Below are 21764 nucleotides of genomic sequence, written 5' to 3'. Positions count from 1 at the left end.
GACGTCCTGTGTGGCGTCAGGAAACATCCTGGATGACATCACGAGGTAATGTCGGGCAGATGTCCTGGGTGACGCCAGGTAACGTCCTGGATGACGTCGCGAGGTGACTCCTGGAATGACGTCGGGCAGCTGTTGTCAGGTGACGTCGCAATGTGACGTTGGGCAACGTCCCGGGGAGACGTCGCACGGTGACGTCGAGCAAAAGTCCTGGGTGATGTCAGGCAATGTCTTGATGACGTCGCGAGATGATGTTGTGCAGACGTTCTGGGTGACGTCAGGGAGCATGGTGACGCCTTGGGTGGCGTCATGCAGTGACATCAGGCAACGTCCTCGGTGAAGTAGGGTAGCATAATGACGTTGTGGGGTGACAATTGCAGCAGACAACAGCATGTGGAAGGGACAACTGGTTTGATGATGCATGGACAAGAAGTGGCTTGGACATCTAGCTTGATGATACACACGGCTCAAAGATTCACATGGCTTGGTGATCCACATGGCTTGTAGATCCACATGGCTTGTAGATCCGCATGGCTTGTAGATCCACATGGCTTCGAGTGACCTCGGGCTCTTGGATACAGTTCTGGCCAGGAATACACACTGAATTCAGAGAAAAACAGCAGAGAGGGAGTGAGTGGTGATGGTGGGAGAGTGGGTAAGGCGAGAGCTGCCGCCTTTCCCTCACCCATACACGTGGGAGACAAGGTGGATTCGGCCACACTGGACGCAAAAACACCGAAAAACTCACCTCTGACATGCTGAAACAGCCTTGCTGAGCTGAAACAACAGCAACGACATACAGGTGACGCTGAACACGTGATTCAGAAACAGCCTGGGATGCTGTGGAGACTCAGGTGCCGTGATAAGATTTCCCGAGGAAATTCAGCGAAATAGGGCCTGAATCCTGTCTGTACCTGTGTCTGGATGCTGAGAGTGGCAGACACGACATCAAGAGAACTTGTTGAGAGACGGATGCTGCTTGTACGAGTTGATGAAATAGAGACAATGTCTTTGTCTTCTTCACTCCGGGCAAACACTGCTGCTGCTAACACCGCAAGTCATATTTATAGGAGCATAACCAGGGGCTTTCTATATAGTATGTCATTGATGTCAGTTAGGTCTGTAATAGTTGTATCATATAGTTATTATTATTATTATTAGCAGTACTAGTAATCGTTATTATTATTATTATTATTATTATTATTATTACTACTACTACTACTACTATTATTATTATTATTAATAATCATTCTTCTTCTTCTTCTTCTTCTTATTATTATTATTATTGGTTTTATTATTATTATTATTATCATCTTCATCATATTAACAGTTCACCACCTCCTACATAATAAACACGAACGATAAATAACAAAAAAGGCACAATACCGTGACTGGAACGATACACAAATAATCCGCACATAGAAGAGAGGAGCTTACAACGACGTTTCAGTCAAACTTGGACCACTGATAAAGTCACACTAACAAGAAGTGGAGCACGACGGGTATATATAGGCAGGAAGAGGTAGTGGTGGTAGTGCACGAGTGATAGCTACTACATGAACGGCATAACGTGAGGCCACAAGAGCACCAGACCAAATTAGATAAAATGAAGCCTATCTTCAACATTTTTTAAAATGTGGGAATTTGGAAGAAAAAGAAAGTTTTCTGAGAAATTGGGAAAATCGATATGAAATTATCACAATCATCCCAACAAGTGAAAACGAGAAAAATATCACCCACGCTAAGGTACACCTGAGAATTAAACTTTTCATTGTTCGAACTCCATTTTCTTTGCTAATTTCTTAAATACAAGATGATGTATAATACAATCGGCCGATTCCCACCAAGGCAGGGTGACCCGAAAAAGAAGAAGTTTCATCATCATTCACTCCATCACTGTCTTGCCAGAGGGGTGCTTTACACTACAGTTATAAAGCACTAACACCCCTCCTTCAGAGTGCAGACACTGTACTTCCTATCTCCAGGGCTCAAGTCCGGCCTGCCGGTTTCCCTGGATCCCTTCATAAATGTAACTCCAACAGCCTGTCAAGTATTAAAAACCATTTGTCTCCATTCACTCCTATCAAATACCCTCATGCATGCTTGTTGGAAGTCCAAGCCCTTCCCTCCAACCTTTCCTAAGCTGATCCCTACCCCGCCTTCCCTCCACTACAGATTTATATACTCTCGAAGTCATTCTGTTTTGTTCCATCTCTCTACATGTCCGAGCCACCTCAACAACCCCTCCTCAGCCCTCTCAATAATAGTTTTGGCAATCCCACACCTCCTCCTAATATCCAAACTACGAATTCTCTGCTGAATATTCACATCACACATTGCCCTCAGACATGACATCTTCACTGCCTCCAGCCTTCTCCTTGTTGCAAAATTCATCGCCCATGCTTCACTCCCATATAAGAGCGTTGGTATAACTATACTCTCATACATTTCCCTCTTTGCTTCCACGGACAAAGTTTTTTTCTCCACAGACTCTTATGTGCACCGCTCACCCTTTTCCCCTTATCAGTCCTATGATTCACCTCATCTTCAACCTTATTATTATTATTATTATTATTATTATTATTATTATTATTATTATTATTATTATTATTATTATTATTTATTTTTATTTTTATTATCACACTGGCCGATTCCCACCAAGGCAGGGTGGCCCGAAAAAGAAAAACTTTCACCATCATTCGCTCCATCACTGTCTTGCCAGAAGGGTGTTTTACACTACAGTTTTTAAACTGCAACATTAACACCCCTCCTTCAGAGTGCAGGCACTGTACTTCCCATCTCCAGGACTCAAGTCCGGCCTGCCGGTTTCCCTGAACCCCTTCATAAATGTTACTTTGCTCACACTCCAACAGCACGTCAAGTATTAAAAACCATTTGTCTCCATTCACTCCTATCAAACACGCTCACGCATGCCTGCTGGAAGTCCAAGCCCCTCGCACACAAAACCTCCTTTGCCCCCTCCCTCCAACCTTTCCTAGGCTTACCCCTACCCCGCCTTCCTTCCGCTACAGACTGATACACTCTTGAAGTCACTCTGTTTCGCTCCATTCTCTCTACATGTCCGAACCACCTCAACAACCCTTCCTCAGCCCTCTGGACAACAGTTTTGGTAATCCCGCACCTCCTCCTAACTTCCAAACTACGAATTCTCTGCATTATATTCACACCACACATTGCCCTCAGACATGACATCTCCACTGCCTCCAGCCTTCTCCTCGCTGCAAGGGTGGAGGCAGTGGAGATGTCATGTCTGAGGGCAATGTGTGGTGTGAATATAATTATTATTATTATTATTATTATTATTATTATTATTATTATTATTATTATTATTATTATTATTGTCATGGTAGCTCGTGGCCTGGTACGCAAAGCTCTCGCTTCACACGTTAAGAGTCCGCGTTCAATTTCCAGCAAGGGTGCAAACATTGGGCGTGTTTCCCTAGACCGGTTGTCTATGTTCACCCATCACTAAAATGGGTACCTGAGTGTTAGTCCACTGGTGTGGGTCGCATCCTGGGACAAAACTGACCTAATTTTCCCAAAAAAGCTCAGCATAACAAGGGGCTTTCTATATAGTAGTATGTCATTGATGTCAGCTAGGACTGTATACCTTGTACATGTACCTGTAGAAGTAAATGTATTAATATATTAATTAAAGGTTAAATAAATTTTTATGATATATAAAGGGATTGTTAAAAAATATAGTTTTAGTGATGTCATTACAAATAGTTTTAGTGATGTTAGTATATAGTTCTAGATTTTCGGATAAAAACTAAATAAAAAAAAATATCTTTATTTCTACAAGTACACGTACAAGGTATACAGGTCTAGCTGACATCAATGACATACTACTATATAGAAAGCCGCTAGTTATTCGGAACATTTCACGCAAATTAGGTCAGTTTTGTCCCAGGATGCGACCCACACCGGTCCACTAACACTAACAGAGGCAGCAGATGCCTTGAGGAAACTCGTCCTCATGTTTTTCTTGCAATACCGAGGATTTGAGCTGAGTGAGTTATAGTTTTAGTAATGTCAGTATATAGTTATAGTTTTCGTGATGTCAGTATATAGTTACAGTTTAAGTGATGTTAGTATACAGCTAAATGAGACCTTGAAGGTCCTAGTGCAGGTGATAAATTATACACTATGTAACACAATTTTTGTTCCTGGCAAGTAAGTGTTATTTTCCAACTCCTTTTACTGCAAAACAATAGAAAAAGCCCATTATTCCTTTTAAACTTTGCTTTAGTGGCCTACAGGATATATTTTTGACAAAAAAACTGGTTAAATTTCAATATTTCTTGCTAGTTTTGGATGAAAAACATATAATAAAATAAATAAAATTTACATAAATTTACACATATTTTATTTTAAACTTTCTGAAACATATTTACGAAGTTAAGAACGAGCGGTTTTTCTAAATTTGCGAGCAGCAACAAATCACTTTCCCATTTAAGCCCCCAAATGTTGTCTCCCATCATGTTTTTATTATAAAATTCCTGATATCTGAGTTCAAAGTCCATTATATCTTGGCTGAAGCGCTCTCCTTGCTCCTCTGAGTATACTCCCATATTCTCCTTGAAATTGTCAAGATGAGCATCAAGGATATGGACCTTAAGGAACATCCTACAGTCCATCTGACCAAAGCTTTTTACCAAGGTCTCAACAAGTTCCACATAATTGTCAGCCTTGTTGTTACCCAGAAAGTCCTGTGCAACAGCAACAAAACTCTCCCAGGCTTCGTTTTCCTTCTCTGTGAGCTTTTTTGGGAATTTTAAGCCCACTGTAATCGTTTAAGCGAAAATCTGAGAGTGTTACGGAGTTATCCCTACTATCATACTTCCATTCAGTGTTAAAGGTAACTGATTTGTGGTCGCCTGCACCAAGTTCGTCTGTAATTTCTAAATTATTAATAAGGGTTTTTTTTATTTGCCAGAACCAAGTCAAGCAAGTTATTTCCCCTTGCAGGTTCCGTTACAAACTGCTTTAAAAACAATCCTGAACTACTTGTAAGAACCCGTTAGACTCTAAATTCCCAGTCAATTATCATGATCAAGGGGAACCACTAAACCCCTAGGATTATACAGCATCTGTGGAGGGGGGGATGTGGAAGGTATTTAGGCTTAATTCAGGGAATTGGAGCACAGATCCAATTCCCTAGATCAAGAGCCCCTCATCAACATCAAGGAACCTTCCTTGAGGGGAATTCCCAGTCAAGAAATTACAATCAATCTGACTAAAGTTAATGTCCCCTAGAATTACTACATTATCGTGCCTTGTGGTCTTAACAATTTCCTCCCAGAGTAGTCTCCTTTTGGTCCCTATCCAAGTTTGGGAGACGGTATATCACGCCTAAAATAAATTTTTCATGCCCCTCTGAAAATTCTATCCATACTGCATATGTTATTTCAGACTTTATACCTGTGTTTATGCAAGAATTCAAGCGCTCTCGGACATAGAGCGCCACCCCACCCCCTTTCCTGATATTTCTCTCTACATGGAACAATTTCTACAAGTACATGAGACATTCAATAGGCATGTCCCTATTTTTTGTTTTAAACTATTTCTCAGTTATGGCAAATACGTCAATGTTACCCGCACTTGCAACTAATCTCAACCCATCCATCTTATTTCTAGCACTACGACTATTAGTATAATATAAATTTAGAGATGCTCATTTCTCTTTTCCTTTCCTGCTCATTTCTGCTTTTCCACCATACCTATCACTGTCCTTGTCACCTAGTGCCATTGGCTTTCCAATATCCACACCATTTTGCTTATTACTGGTTTCCATAAATCTTACAGCATTACTACACTGGGACTTCATTGCTTTCCCCCCAAAACTCATACCATTATTTCTAGTTTAAAGCTCTAATAACTCCCTCCACTGCACTGGCCAGAGCCCCCACCCCCAGACCTAGATAAGTGAACCCCATCTCTGGTATATAAGCCATTTCTGCCATAAAAGAGGTTACAGTTGTCTATAAATATTACTGCCTTTTCCTTACAGTGTTTGTCCAACCAGCTGTTCACACCAATTATCCTGGACAACAATTCACTTCAAACTCCTCTCCTTGGCAAAATACCACATATCACAGGGTTCCCTCCCTTCTTCCTAATTATGTCTATTGATGACCTATACGTGCTAATCAGGTCCTCACTCCTGTGTCTGCCAACATCGTTGCCTCAGGCACTGAGACAGATAATAGAATTGCTCCATTACCTCTCATGATGTCGTCTAGATGGATAACAATATCCTTCATTCCAGCCCAGGAAAACACCCTCTGCCTCCTCTTCCTATCTCTAAGACAAGAAGCCCTATCTAACTGTCCCCAACTAAAACAATGTTCTTTTCTCGACTGGCTGTGTGCATGACGTTCTGTGGTCTTCATTGGAATGTTTTCACTGGTCGGCTTCACTGTGTTGTTAACAATGGTCGTTGTTGGAACTCTCTTCATTGGAAGATCATGGCTGGTCGATTCACATTAATCTAATAACAAGGAAAAAGAGTTGCTTGTTTTCACAGCAGTCTCGTGGACCTCCTTCATTTTCAGCTTCGTCCCTTCAGTTCCAACTAGCATCCATTCGTTGGTCCGATCAAATATTCTTCGGTCGTTGAATTTCTCTTCTTGCTTCCATTAATTGCTGCTCCTAGTCGGGGGAATCCTCACCACAATCTCAGGCAGCTAAGAACGGAAAGCACACTAGTAATGTCTTGACAGAGCGAGGTCCACATCACAACTGAGTGAGATCCAAGACACAAATGAGGTTCACGTCACAACTGAGTGAGGTCCACCTCACAACTGAGTGAGGTCCACACACAACTGAGTGAGGTCCACACACAACTGAGCAAAGTTTTAGCTTCAGTGACAGTATTAGGGAGTTTGTTCCATTCATTCACAACCTCTACTACCAACCTAGTGTTTTCCTATATTTTTTCTGAACCTAAATTAGCAAAATGTCAAAAATCACTGTCTGAACAATGCTCTGTGAACAGAGTTACACAGAGATACACGAAGTATGCTTCAGTTCTCCAATGAAATCATATTCTACCAAAAAGAGTCTAAATCAGGAGCAAACAGCCAGAGAGATGAGAGACAAGAAAGACATGTTTCTCAAGCGAGAACCAGCTACAGAGAGGATGAAGTGGGGGAGTCAGCTCCAACCTGAGGTGTAATCACGTGACTAGCTAGTGCTTACTACGGCTACACCAGCAGGTACTGCCTGACACAAACATGCAGTTTGTAAGTGTGGACAGCCAGTCAAAACTCTCTCACAGCGAGCACAGTGAAGTGTAACTGTAACATCTTACCTGTTAGGTAAGACACATATGCAACAGTTAGGTATCTTTATTTCGAAACGTTTTGCCTACACAGTAGGCTTCTTCAGTCGAGTACAGAAAAGTTGATAGAAGCAGAAGAGACTTGAAGACGATGTAATCAGTCCATCACCCTTAAAGTTTTGAGGTGGTCAGTCCCTCAGTCTGGAGAAGAGCATTGTTCCCTACAGTACTCAAAATAGCAAGGGTCACCCCGATCCACAAAGGAGGAGACCAAATAGAGTTGAATAACTGTAGGCCAATATCCAACTTACACCCTCTCTCAAAAATCTTTGAAAAATTAATTCATAAACGAATCTACTCCTACCTTATCTCCCAAAACATACTCAACCCCTGCCAATTTGGATTCAGGCCTAATAAAAATACTAATGATGCTATTATACACATGCTAGAACATATATACACTGCAATAGAGAAAAAAGAAGTCCCACTGGGGATCTTCATTGACTTACGTAAAGCTTTTGATACAGTTGACCATGACTTGCTCCACGTAAAATTGTCACACTATGGTATAAGAGGGCACTCCCTCAACTACCTCAAGTCATACCTCAGCAACAGAAGCTAATATGTGTACGCAAATGGGGCAAACTCTTCTGCGCAACCAATTACAGTTGGTGTCCCACAGGGAAGTGTCCTTGGCCCTCTTCTCTTTCTCCTATACATAAATGACCTTCCAAATGCTTCGCAATTACTCAAACCCACACTATTTGCAGATGACACTACATACGTCTTCTCTCACCCGAGCCCAGTCACGCTAGCCAATACTGTAAATACCGAATTACAGAAAATATCTACCTGGATGAGGACTAATAAACTTACACTAAACATTGACAAAACCTACTTCATTCAGTTTGGTAACAGAGCTACAGATGTCCCTCTTAACATAATGATAAACGGATCACCTATCACAAAACTAACAGAGGGAAAATTCTTAGGAATCCACCTTGATAATAGACTCAAATTTCATACACATATACAACAAATTTCTAAGAAAATTTCCAAGACTGTAGGCATACTATCGAAGATACGGTACTATGTTCCACAGTCAGCCCTCCTGGCCCTATATCACTCTCTTATTTACCCCTATCTCACCTATGGAATTTGTGCATGGGGCTCAACAACAATTAACCATCTCAGACCACTAATTACTCAACAAAAGGCTGCAGTTAGAATGATAACAAATTCTCACTACAGGCAGCACACTCCACCAATATTCAATACACTAAACCTACTCACCATACAAAACATCCATACTTATTACTGCACCTATTACATACATAGAACACTTAACTCTGATATTAACCCTACCCTCAAACATCTCCTTGCCAATCTCAACAGAACACATGACCATAACACAAGGCACAGATCACTCTTTGATGTTCCTCGTGTCCATCTCACACTATGCAAAAACTCAATGCAAATAAAAGGCCCTAAAATCTGGAATTCATTACCTGTAAATATAAAAGAAACACTACCTGTTTATAAATTCAAGTCTCTTCTCAAAGATCACTTACTCACCCAAAACCAAATAAATACTGAATAACTGAACCTTATAAATTGTATATCTTAAATGTTTCTCACAATTATATCACATAAATGTTAAACCTAAAACCCAATCTAACTTTATTATTTTTTAAATACACTACCTAACAGAATACTCCATACGACTGAATGTACAACAATGCAAGCAACCATATGACCTGTCTTTGTAATACTCACTTGTGCTTTATAGTAATCTGTTTACATTAATGTTTTATCACTGATTTCATCATTGCTTAGTTAATCTTAAGTTAATTTTAAGCCAGCCCGTAATGCTATGCATAGTATAAGTGGCTTTGGCATACTGCTCTTATCTGTATTTTTTTGTACCTCTGTATGTGTGCTCAAATTGGAAATAAATAAATTAATAAATAAATAAATAAAGTCTGAAACAATATGGAGTTGAAGCGACAGGATGGAACCTTATATAGCGCCAGGAGGTGAGACGTAGGTCACTAGTAGAACGCAGATGTTGGGAGGTCAGGTCCCTCTCAAATCCAGCCGTTCTCACTAGTAGAGGTTGTCGAAGTTGATTTAAGGTCTGTACCAAGATACCCCTGTGTTGCAGTGTCTGACAGGTTGAACATTAAAATGGTATAAAATACCGACAGGTTGTTAGGTAAGACACATATGCAACAGTTAGGTATCTTTATTTCGAAACCTTTCGCCTACACAGTAGGCTTCTTCAGTCGAGTACAGAAAAGTTGATAGAAGCAGAAGAGACTTGAAGACGATGTAATCAGTCCATCACCCTTAAAGTTTTGAGGTGGTCAGTCCCTCAGTCTGGAGAAGAGCATTGTTCCAAAGTCCATTTTAATGTTCAACATCTTACCTACAGACATTAAGCCAAATAATTATATTAAGCAATATATTTTCATTTCAGCTATTAATGAAAATACTGGCAATATAAAATTATACAAAAGATAATGTATATTTATAATATACATTATTTACATTGAGTCTCATTCAGAGGACATAACAAGTCTATTCAGATCTTCCTGGAGTGCTTTAATATTCTCATCAGAATGAATTCGATGGTCTATTTTGGCATCATTAGCAAACTTGCTTATGTTCTATTTATAACCTCATCTAACTACAGTATACCTGGAGAGGGTTTTGGCAGTCAACACCCCCACATCCTTGTCTGAGACCAGGCCTCATGGTGGATCATGGTCTGATCAACCAAGCTGTTACTGCTGGTTGCATGCAAACCTATGTAAGAACAACACCCCAGCTGGTCACATACTGACTTAAAGACAGCCAGTTGTCTTCATTGTCATTTACATAAATTGTGAACAAGGGGCCCACCACTTATCCCTGTGGAGCACTGCTTGTGACATGCCCCCATTCTGATTTCTCCCCATTTATGCAAACTACAGTGGACCCCCGGTTATCGGCCGGTTTGGTTATCGGCCAACTCGGTTATCGGTGGATTTTTCAGTGCCCGGTTATCGGCCGTTTGCTCGGTTATCGGCAGTTTTGGATGCGTCCATCCGCCAGCTGGGGCAGCTTGCGCTTTGGTTTGGCTTTGTCTCTCAGTGGCTGAGGAGGCTTCTGCTCATACATCCAAACATTTTACTTCTTTACCATTGTTTTTAGCGGTTTTTCTTGCAGTGCAACTGTAAAATAAGTAACCATGGCTCCAAAGAAAGTTCCTAGTAAAGTTCCTGTGGTGAAGAAAGTGAGAAACACCATGGAATTTAAGTGTGAAGTGATCGAAAAGTTTGAGAGTGGTATGAAGGTGATGGAACTTGCCAGGATGTACAGCAAGAATAAATCAACAATTACATCCATCCTGGCAAAAAATGAACAAATCAATGACGCTAATGTTGCAAAAGGAGTAGCTTTTCTAACTAAACAAAGGACACCGATAATGGAAGAGATGGAAAAGTTATTATTATTGTGGGATTAGTGGGTGACAGTGTAGTGGAGTCTACTATTTGTGAGAAGGCAAAGCAGTTGCATGAGGATTTGCAAAGAAAATGCCTGCAACAAGTGCTGCAGTTGTGAATTTAGGGCCAGCAAAGGATGGTTTGATAGATTTAAGAAGGATAGTGGCATACACAGTGTTGTAAGGCATGGTGAGGCTGTAAGTTCTGACAAATGTGCAGCTGAACAGTATGTTCACAAATTCCAGGACTCTGTAAAGGCTGAAGGATTCGAACCCCAACAAGTTTTCATTTGTGACGAAACAGGCCTGTTTTGGAAGAAAATGCCAAAGAGGACCTACATTACCCATGAGGAAAAGGCACTGCCAGGGCACAAGCCTATGAAAGACAGGCTTACTCTTTTGTTGTGTGGTAATGCTAGTCGGGATTTCAAAGTGATGCCTTTACTTATGTATCACTCAGAAAATCCCAGAGTGTTTAAGAAAAAACAATGTCATGAAGAACAGATTGTGTGTGATGTGGAAAGCTAATCATAAGGCATGGGTCACAAGGCAAATTTTCAAAAAGAGTGGGTTAATGATGTGTTTGGCCCAAGTGTGAAAAAATACCTCATGGAAAAGAAATTGTCACTCAAGTACCTCCTGTTACTGGAGAATGCTCCTGCACGTCCTCCAGACTTGGAAGACCAAGTGAAGTTCTTGCCTCCTAACACCACTCCTCTTCTTCAGCCCATGGACCAGCAGGTCATTTCTAACTTCAAAAAACTCTACACAAAAGCAGTGTTTCAAAAGTGCTTTGAAGTGACCTCGGACACTCAGTTGACCCTAAGAGAGTTCTGGAGGAATCACTTCACTATCCTCCATTGCATAAGCCTTATAGGTAAGGCTTGGGAGGGAGTGACTTCCAGGACTTTGAACTCTGCTTGGAGAAAACTGTGGCCAGATTGTGTCCAAGAAAGGGATTTTGAAGGGTGTGAGACTCACCGTGACCCTGACCTTGACCCTGCCGAACCCGTGGACTCTATTGTGTCTTTGGGGAAGTCCCTGGGTTTGGAGGTGAGTGGCAAGGATGTGGAAGAATTTGTGGAGGACCACAGGGAAGAGTTTACCACTGAAGAGCTGCAAGAGCTTCAACTTGAACAGCAACAGATTGCAGCTGAGGAACTTGCTTCAGAGGAGGAGGAAGAGGGAGTGAAGGAGGTGCCTTCTTCAGAGATTAAAGAGGTGTGTGCAATGTGGACCAGGGTACAAGCTTTTGTAGAGAAACACCACCCAGACAAAGCTGAAACAAGCCATATCTGCAAAATGTTTAGTGACAAAACCCTGCCCCACTTCAAGGAAATCTTAAAGAGACGCCAGAAACAGAGCACTCTGGACAGTTATTTTGTGAGACAGGGGTCCAGTGACTCTCAAGCTGGTTCTAGTGGCATTACTACCTAAATTCTTCATGGAGGGGAATTCCCCTTCCAAACACTAACTCCTCCCTATCTTCCAGAAGCCAGCATTAGCCTTCAATAAAGGTATGTAATACTTACATAACTGTAAAAAAAAATGTTTTTTTGTGAATATTTTTGTTGGGAACGAATTAATTTTATTTCCAATAATTCTAATGGGAAATGTTAATTCGGTTATCGGCCATTTCGGTTATCAGCCGACCTTCAGGAACTGATCACGGCCGATAACCGGGGGTCCACAATATCTGCTACCCATCTGTCAACCACGCCTCTATCAAGGGGGGGGGGGAATCTCCCATTCCATGTGCCTTAATTTTCCTCAGTAGCCTCTGATGTGGAACTCTATCAAAACCCTTACTGAAATCCATATACACAATATCATATTCATTGCCATGATCTACCTCCTCAAATACCTTGGTGAAAAAAGTTAGCAAATTCGTAAGGTGGGAATACCCAATTGCAAAACCGTGCTGAGATTCATTATGCCTTGCAAGATGGCTATGAATTGCTTCTGCATTTATTGATTCCGTAAATTTTCCCACTATGGAGGTTAAGCTAAGGTCTCCTGCTTTGTAGATGGATATCACATTTGCCATTTTCCATTTATCTGGCACTATGCCAGTTTGTAGTTATATGTTGAAAAGATTAGCCAAAGGTTTGCTAAGTTCATCTTTACATTCCTTTAAAACTCTTACAAACAGTTCATCAGGGCCTGGGGATTTGCTAGGTTTTAATTTATTTGTTTGTATGAGAACCATGTTACTAGTTACCCTAACCGTGCATTTTTTATTATCGTCCTGTTCTACATAATTTATTATTTCGGGAATTTCGCTAGTTTCTTCCTGCGTAAAAACTGAGAGGAAGTGTAAAAGTTCTACATATTTCCTGCGTTACTTTTGAGTGGAACTATCTTGTCACTAATCTTACTTCTGTATACCTGAAAGAAAGCTTTTGGGTTAGTCTTCGAATCCCTTGCGACTTCAGCCTTATAATCTTGCCTTTCTTATTCCCTTTTTTATTTCTCTCTTTAATTGAATATATTGATTTCTTAACTGCCCCTCCCCTCTTTTGATTCGCCTGTAAATGCCTCCCTCTCTTTTGACCAGTGAGATGTTTTAATCTATTGTTTATTCATTTGGGATTATTTTTGTTTGATCTTATTTTCCTATTTGTAACATAGTTTGTCTGGGCAACTAGAACTATTCTCTGAAAAACTTCATATTAGCAACCATCACCATCTACCTGACCCATAATCAGATCATTCCATTTCAGTTCATCCAGGTAATTTCTCAGTCCTATGAAATCGACCAAGCGAAAGTCAGTGACAGAGACTTGATTGCAGTTATTAGGGTAATTCCATGACATATTGAAACTAAGTGATTTGTGATTGCTTTCCCCAAGCTCATCATTAGCCTCAAGATTATTAATTAGTGATTCTTTGTTGGCAAGAACCAAGTCAAGCAGGTTATTTCCTCTAGTTCGTTCTATCACAAACTGTTTTAAAAAACAATCCTGAATTGTATCAATAAAGTCGCTTGATTCAAGATTTCCTGTCAAACTGCTCCAGTCAGTTTGTCTAAAGTTAAATTCTCTCGTTAGCACAACATTTTCGTATGTTGATGCCTTACGAATTTTGTCCCCCATCAAGGTTTCCGGGACTACAAATCACACCCAAGATTATTTTTTTCACGGCCCTCGAGAAGCTGTAGCTAAATAGATTCAGTAGTCGACTCTTCTAACTTTATATCTTGTCTAACACAACAATTTAAATTACCTCTGATATACATTGCCTCTCCATCACCCTTCCTATTAGCCCTGTCAGTGTAAAATAATTTACAACTTTGTATGTAGCACTCAGAAGGCATTTATCTATCTATGAGGATGAAACAGGTCCCTGTTATAGCAATAATATTTATGTATCCTGCACTTGCAATTAATCATAGCTCATCTATCTTATTTCTTTTATTATTTTATTATCAAACTGGCCGATTCCCACCAAGGCAGGGTGGCCCGAAAAAGAAAAATTTTCACCATCATTCACTCCATCACTGTCTTGCCAGAAGGGTGCTTTACACTACAGTTTTTAAACTGCAACATTAACACCCCTCCTTCAGAGTGCAGGCACTGTACTTCCCATCTCCAGGACTCAAGTCCGGCCTGCCGGTTTCCCTGAATCCCTTCATAAATGTTACTTTGCTCACACTCCAACGGCACGTCAAGTATTAAAAACCATTTGTCTCCATTCACTCCTATCAAACATGCTCACGCATGCCTGCTGGAAGTCCAGGCCCCTCGCACACAAAACCTCCTTTACCCCCTCCCTCCAACCTTTCCTAGGCCGACCCCTACCCCGCCTTCCTTCCACTACAGACTGATACACTCTTGAAGTCATACTGTTTCGCTCCATTCTCTCTACATGTCCGAACCACCTCAACAACCCTTCCTCAGCCCTCTGGACAACAGTTTTGGTAATCCCGCACCTCCTCCTAACTTCCAAACTACGAATTCTCTGCATTATATTCACACCACACATTGCCCTCAGACATGACATCTCCACTGCCTCCAGCCTTCTCCTCGCTGCAACATTCATCACCCATGCGTCACGCCCATATAAGAGCGTTGGTAAAACTATACTCTCATACATTCCCCTCTTTGCCTCCAAGGACAAAGTTCTTTGTCTCCACAGACTCCTAAGTGCACCACTCACCCTTTTCCCCTCATCAATTCTATGATTCACCTCATTTTTCATAGACCCATCCGCTGACACATCCACTCCCAAATATCTGAATACATTCACCTCCTCCATACTCTCTCCCTCCAATCTAATATCCAATCTTTCATCAGATAATCTTTTTGTTATCCTCATAACCTTACTCTTTCCTGTATTCACTTTTAATTTTCTTCTTTTGCATACCCTACCAAGTTCATCCACCAATCTCTGCAACTTCTCTTCAGAATCTCCCAAGAGCACAGTGTCATCAGCAAAGAGTAGCTGTGACAACTCCCACTTTGTGTGTGATTCTTTATCTTTTAACTCCACGCCTCTTGCCAAGACCCTCGCATTTACTTCTCTTACAACCCCATCTATAAATATATTAAACAACCACGGTGACATCACACATCCTTGTCTAAGGCCTACTTTTACTGGGAAATAATTTCCCTCTTTCCTACGTACTCTAACTTGAGCCTCACTATCCTCGTAAAAACTCTTCACTGCTTTCAGTAACCTACTTCTTACACCATATACCTGCAACATCTGCCACATTGCCCCCCTATCCACCCTGTCATACGCCTTTTCCAAATCCATAAATTCCACAAAGACCTCTTTAGCCTTATCTAAATACTGTTCACTTATGTGTTTCACTGTAAACACCTGGTCCACACACCCCCTACCTTTCCTAAAGCCTCCTTGTTCATCTGCTATACTATTCTCCGTTTTACTCTTAATTCTTTCAATAATAACTCTACCATACACTTTACCAGGTATACTCAACAGACTTATTCCCCTATAATTTTTGCACTCTCTTTTGTCCCCTTTGCCTTTATACAGAGGAACTATGCATGCTCTCTGCCAATCCCTAGGTACCTTACCTTCTTCCATTCATTTATTAAATAATTGCACCAACCACCCCAAAACTATATCCTCACCTGTTTTTAACATTTCTATCTTTATCCCATCAATCCCGGCTGCCTTACCCCCTTTCATTTTACCTACTGCCTCACGAACTTCCCCCACACTCACAACTGGCTCTTCCTCACTCCTACAAGATGTTATTCCTCCTTGCCCTATACACGAAATCACAGCTTCCCTATCTTCATCAACATTTAACAATTCCTCAAAATATTCCCTCCATCTTCCCAATACCTCTAACTCTCCATTTAATAACTCTCCTCTCCTATTTTTAACTGACAAATCCATTTTTTAGGCTTCCTTAACTTGTAAATCTCACCCCAAAACTTTTTCTTATTTTCAACAAAATTTGTTGATAACATCTCACCCACTCTCTCATTTGCTTTCTTTTTACATTGCTTCACCACTCTCTTAACCTCTCTCTTTTTCTCCATATACTCTTCCCTCCTTGCATCACTTCTACTTTGTAAAAACTTCTCATATGCTAACTTTGTCTCCCTTACTACTCTCTTTACATCATCATTCCACCAATCGCTCCTCTTCCCTCCCGCACCCACTTTCCTGTAACCACAAACTTCTGCTGAACACTCCAACACTACATTTTTAAACGTACCCCATACCTCTTCGACCCCATTGCCTATGCTCTCATTTGCCCATCTATCCTCCAATTGCTGTTTATATCTTACCCTAACTGCCTCCTCTTTTAGTTTATAAACCTTCACCTCTTATTTCTTATACTCCTGATATTAGTATAGTAAACCTTAAGGAAGCTAGTCCCTCACTGCTCTCTACTGTCTCTCTCTTTGTTTGATGACCAGTTCCATTGTCTTAAATTATAACTTCTTTATGAATAATGTCTTTTAAACATATCCCTGAGGTATCTTGGTAATGTGTGCTGGTTTCAATCCTCGTGCTGTAGTTTGTCTGTTTCTCACACTCACCCTTACGTCCATCATCTATCAGTATCTCTTAATACGTTTCACTGTAAAGTTCTTGTGATTAAATTCACTTACTGTAAAATCAACTTATTTTCGTTATATCTTGCTTGGCCAACACTTCATTAAAAACATGTGTCTGATCATATTATTCATCCATATATTAATACTACTGACATGTTCACTGTTAACATTAAGTATTATTGATTGAATCTAATACTTTTTGTAGTAAATTCAGTGCTATTGTAACATGCTTAGCTTATAGTACATAAAGACCCTATAGTTGGATCCTTTATGTGTCTGTAATTTATTCTGTATCGTCCACAGGATCGGTTGGGCTGTAAAATAAAATGATCAACTTACCTAACGGTGTACCAAAAAGTCAGGTAAAAAGTAATATATAATATAAAATGCAAATGTAAAATTTGAGACCGATATCTGTTGGTCATTGGAGAGGCAGTCATGCACGCTATCTCACTTGTCTTGCGACTTTTTTCCGTGAGCGTGGGTGTGAAAGTAAAAATGTTTTTCAGTATTTGAGTGTGGGTTAGAAACCAAGCCACGTTACAAAACTAGCACGGAAGTGTGTTATCGTCAGTACCATGTTGCCTTAATAAAATTCATTTAACTAGATCTAAGTCTGATTACTCTAGGATAACTAGCACGAGCACCATTCTGAATATAAATGCAGGATATAACATGGGATTTTCACACAAGAAGCGCTGTGGCAGGTTCTAGGTTAAGTACCTTCAATGTTAAGTCGCAATGATATGATAGTAAACAACTCCTTGACTGGAAGAACTTCGAACCCATAGCTAGCTAGTCCTATAACTAGCAAGCCACTGTGTTATCCAGTGTAACCTGCAGGCCTAGTAAGGTCTGCATGATGTAGTTAGTGTTGGGGGAAGTTCCTGACTATGGAACTGAACTTCTCCAGGCCGAGGGACTGACAACCTCAAATTCTACGACTTCAAGGGTGATGGACTGATTACATCGTCTTCACATCTCTACTGTTCCTGCCTACTTTCTGTATTCGACTGAAGAAGCCTACTGTGTAGGCGAAACGATTCGGAATAAAGTTGTCTAACTGTTGCATATGTGTCTTACCTAACAACATGATGTAGTTAGACAACGTGCATGATGCATTATACGTTTCTAATCAGAGTACGATCTCTTGAATCATTTATTATGATTTTGAAGACACTTGAGCTAAAGAGTGCTACTGCCACGATGGTGTGAGACATATCTGTAAAAATCTTTTTTTGGGGGGTCACCGTGCGCCCCCCCCTCGAGTGCATAAAAAATTACTTAGTTGGCAGGATTGCCACATCTGGGAGAAAATCAAAGCCATGAGGGAAAAATAGGGAGAAATCCTGCATAGATGGAAACATTGGAAGAAATATTTTTGAAATGAGGGACTCAGAGAAGAGCAGAGGAATTTTAGGATATTTGTAACCTGTCTCTATAGTGCTTTCCCAAAGAAATAATAATAACAATAATAATAATAATAATAATAATAATAATAATAATAATAATAATAATAATAATAATAATAATAATAATAATATTTATTTCTAGAAGTACATGATACAATTTACACAGTCCACAGCTGATATCACTAACATACTGTAAAGAAGCAGTGCTAGTGGTAATGACATAAAGAAGCAGTGCTAGTGGTAATGACATAAAGAAGCAGTGTTAGTGGTAATGACATAAAGAAGCAGTGCTAGTGGTAATGACATAAAGAAGCAGTGCTAGTGGTAATGACATAAAGAAGCAGTGCTAGTGGTAATGACATAAAGAAGCAGTGCTAGTGGTAATGACATAAAGAAGCAGTGCTAGTGGTAATGACATAAAGAAGCAGGGCTAGTGGTAATGACATAAAGAAGCAGTGCTAGTGGTAATGACATAAAGAAGCAGTGCTAGTGGTAATGACATAAAGAAGCAGTGCTAGTGGTAATGACATAAAGAAGCAGTGCTAGTGGTAATGACATAAAGAAGCAGTGCTAGTGATAATGACATAAAGAAGCAGTGCTAGTGGTAATGACATAAAGAAGCAGTGCTAGTGGTAATGACATAAAGAAGCAGTGCTAGTGGTAATGACATAAAGAAGCAGTGCTAGTGGTAATGACATAAAGAAGCAGTGCTAGTGATAATGACATAAAGAAGCAGTGCCAGTGATAGTGACATAAAGGAGCAGTGCTAGTGATAGTGACATAAAGAAGCAGTGCAAGTGATAGTGACATAAAGAAGCAGTGCTAGTGATAGTGACATAAAGAAGCAGTGCTAGTGATAATGACATAAAGAAGCAGTGCTAGTGATAGTGACATAAAGAAGCAGTGCTAGTGATAGTGACATAAAGAAGCAGTGCTAGTGATAGTGACATAAAGAAGCAGTGCTAGTGATAGTGACATAAAGAAGCAGTGCTAGTGATAGTGACATAAAGAAGCAGTGCTAGTGATAGTGACATAAAGAAGCAGTGCTAGTGATAGTGACATAAAGAAGCAGTGCTAGTGATAGTGACATAAAGAAGCAGTGCTAGTGATAGTGACATAAAGAAGCAGTGCAAGTGATAGTGACATAAAGAAGCAGTGCTAGTGATAATGACATAAAGAAGCAGTGCTAGTGGTAATGACATAAAGAAGCAGTGCTAGTGGTAATGACATAAAGAAGCAGTGCTAGTGATAGTGACATAAAGAAGCAGTGCTAGTGATAATGACATAAAGAAGCAGTGCTAGTGGTAATGACATAAAGAAGCAGTGCTAGTGATAGTGACATAAAGAAGCAGTGCAAGTGATAGTGACATAAAGAAGCAGTGCTAGTGATAATGACATAAAGAAGCAGTGCTAGTGGTAATGACATAAAGAAGCAGTGCTAGTGGTAATGACATAAAGAAGCAGTGCTAGTGGTAATGACATAAAGAAGCAGTGCTAGTGATAGTGACATAAAGAAGCAGTGCTAGTGATAATGACATAAAGAAGCAGTGCTAGTGGTAATGACATAAAGAAGCAGTGCTAGTTGTAATGACATAAAGAAGCAGTGCTAGTTGTAATGACATAAAGAAGCAGTGCTAGTGGTAATGACATAAAGAAGCAGTGCTAGTTGTAATGACATAAAGAAGCAGTGCTAGTGGTAATGACATAAAGAAGCAGTGCTAGTGGTAATGACATAAAGAAGCAGTGCTAGTGGAAATGACATAAAGAAGCAGTGCTAGTGGTAATGACATAAACAAGCAGTGCTAGTGATAATGACATAAAGAAGCAGTGCTAGTGGTAATGACATAAAGAAGCAGTGCTAGTGGTAATGACATAAAGAAGCAGTGCTAGTGGTAATGACATAAAGAAGCAGTGCTAGTGGTAATGACATAAAGAAGCAGTGCTAGTGATAGTGACATAAAGAAGCAGTGCTAGTGGTAATGACATAAAGAAGCAGTGCTAGTGGTAATGACATAAACAAGCAGTGCTAGTGATAGTGACATAAAGAAGCAGTGCTAGTGATAGTGACATAAAGAAGCAGTGCTAGTGGTAATGACATAAAGAAGCAGTGCTAGTGGTAATGACATATAGAAGCAGTGCTAGTGGTAATGACATAAAGAAGCAGTGCTAGTGGTAGTGACATAAACAAGCAGTGCTAGTGGTAATGACATAAAGAAGCAGTGCTAGTGATAGTGACATAATGAAGCAGTGCTAGTGGTAATGACATAAAGAAGCAGTGCTAGTGGTAATGACATAAAGAAGCAGCGCTAGTGGTAATGACATAAAGCAGCAGTGTTAGTGGTAATGACATAAAGAAGCAGTGCTAGTGGTAATGACATAAAGAAGCAGTGCTAGTGGTAATGACATAAAGGAGCAGTGCTAGTGATAGTGACATAAAGAAGCAGTGCTAGTGGTAATGACATAAAGAAGCAGTGCTAGTGGTAATGACATAAAGAAGCAGTGCTAGTGGTAATGACATAAAGAAGCAGTGCTAGTGGTAATGACATAAAGAAGCAGTGCTAGTGGTAATGACATAAAGAAGCAGTGCTAGTGGTAATGACATAAAGAAGCAGTGCTAGTGGTAATGACATAAGGAAGCAGTGCTAGTGGTAATGACATAAAGAAGCATTGCTAATGGTAATGACATAAAGAAACAGTGCTAGTGGTAATGACATAAAGAAGCAGTGCTAGTGGTAATGACATAAGGAATCAGTGCTAGTGGTAATGACATAAGGAAGCAGTGCTAGTGATAATGACATAAGGAATCAGTGCTAGTGGTAATGACATAAGGAAGCAGTGCTAGTGATAATGACATATGGAATCAATGCTAGTGGTAATGACATAAGGAAGCAGTGCTAGTGGTAATGACATAAAGAAGCAGTGCTAGTGGTAATGACATAAGGAATCAGTGCTAGTGGTAATGACATAAGGAATCAGTGCTAGTGGTAATGACATAAAGAAGCAGTGCTAGTGGTAATGACATAAGGAATCAGTGCTAGTGGTAATGACATAAGGAAGCAGTGCTAGTGATAATGACATAAGGAATCAGTGCTAGTGGTAATGACATAAGGAAGCAATGCTAGTGGTAATGACATAAGGAATCAGTGCTAGTGGTAATGACATAAGGAAGCAGTGCTAGTGGTAAAGATAAAAAGAAGCTGTGCTAGTGGTAATGACATAAAGAAGCAGTGCTAGTGGTAATGACATAAGGAAGCAGTGCTAGTGGTAATGACATAAGGAAGCAGTGCTAGTGGTAATGATAAAAAGAAGCAGTGCTAGTGATAATGACATAAGGAATCAGTGCTAGTGGTAATGACATAAGGAAGCAGTGCTAGTGGTAATGACATAAGGAAGCAGTGCTAGTGGTAATGACATAATCAAGCAGTGCTAGTGGTAATGATAAAAAGAAGCAGTGCTAGTGGTAATGACGTAAAGAAGCAGTGCTAATGGTAATGACATAAAGAAGTAGTGCTAGTGATAAT

The 21764-nt window shown here is 40.2% G+C and overlaps 1 protein-coding gene across 1 annotated transcript in view; it reads left to right on the top strand.

Annotated features, from left to right (window-relative positions):
• LOC128702814 (uncharacterized GMC-type oxidoreductase Mb1310-like) overlaps positions 1–21764 on the top strand; it is a 167152-nt gene that overhangs the window by 52975 nt on the left and 92413 nt on the right. The window lies entirely within an intron of this gene.

The sequence above is a fragment of the Cherax quadricarinatus genome, chromosome 79 (assembly GCF_038502225.1).
Source record: "Cherax quadricarinatus isolate ZL_2023a chromosome 79, ASM3850222v1, whole genome shotgun sequence".
NCBI lineage: Eukaryota > Metazoa > Arthropoda > Malacostraca > Decapoda > Parastacidae > Cherax > Cherax quadricarinatus.
The sequence above is the reverse complement of the archived record's forward strand: the minus strand, read 5'-3'. Positions and strand labels throughout refer to the sequence as shown.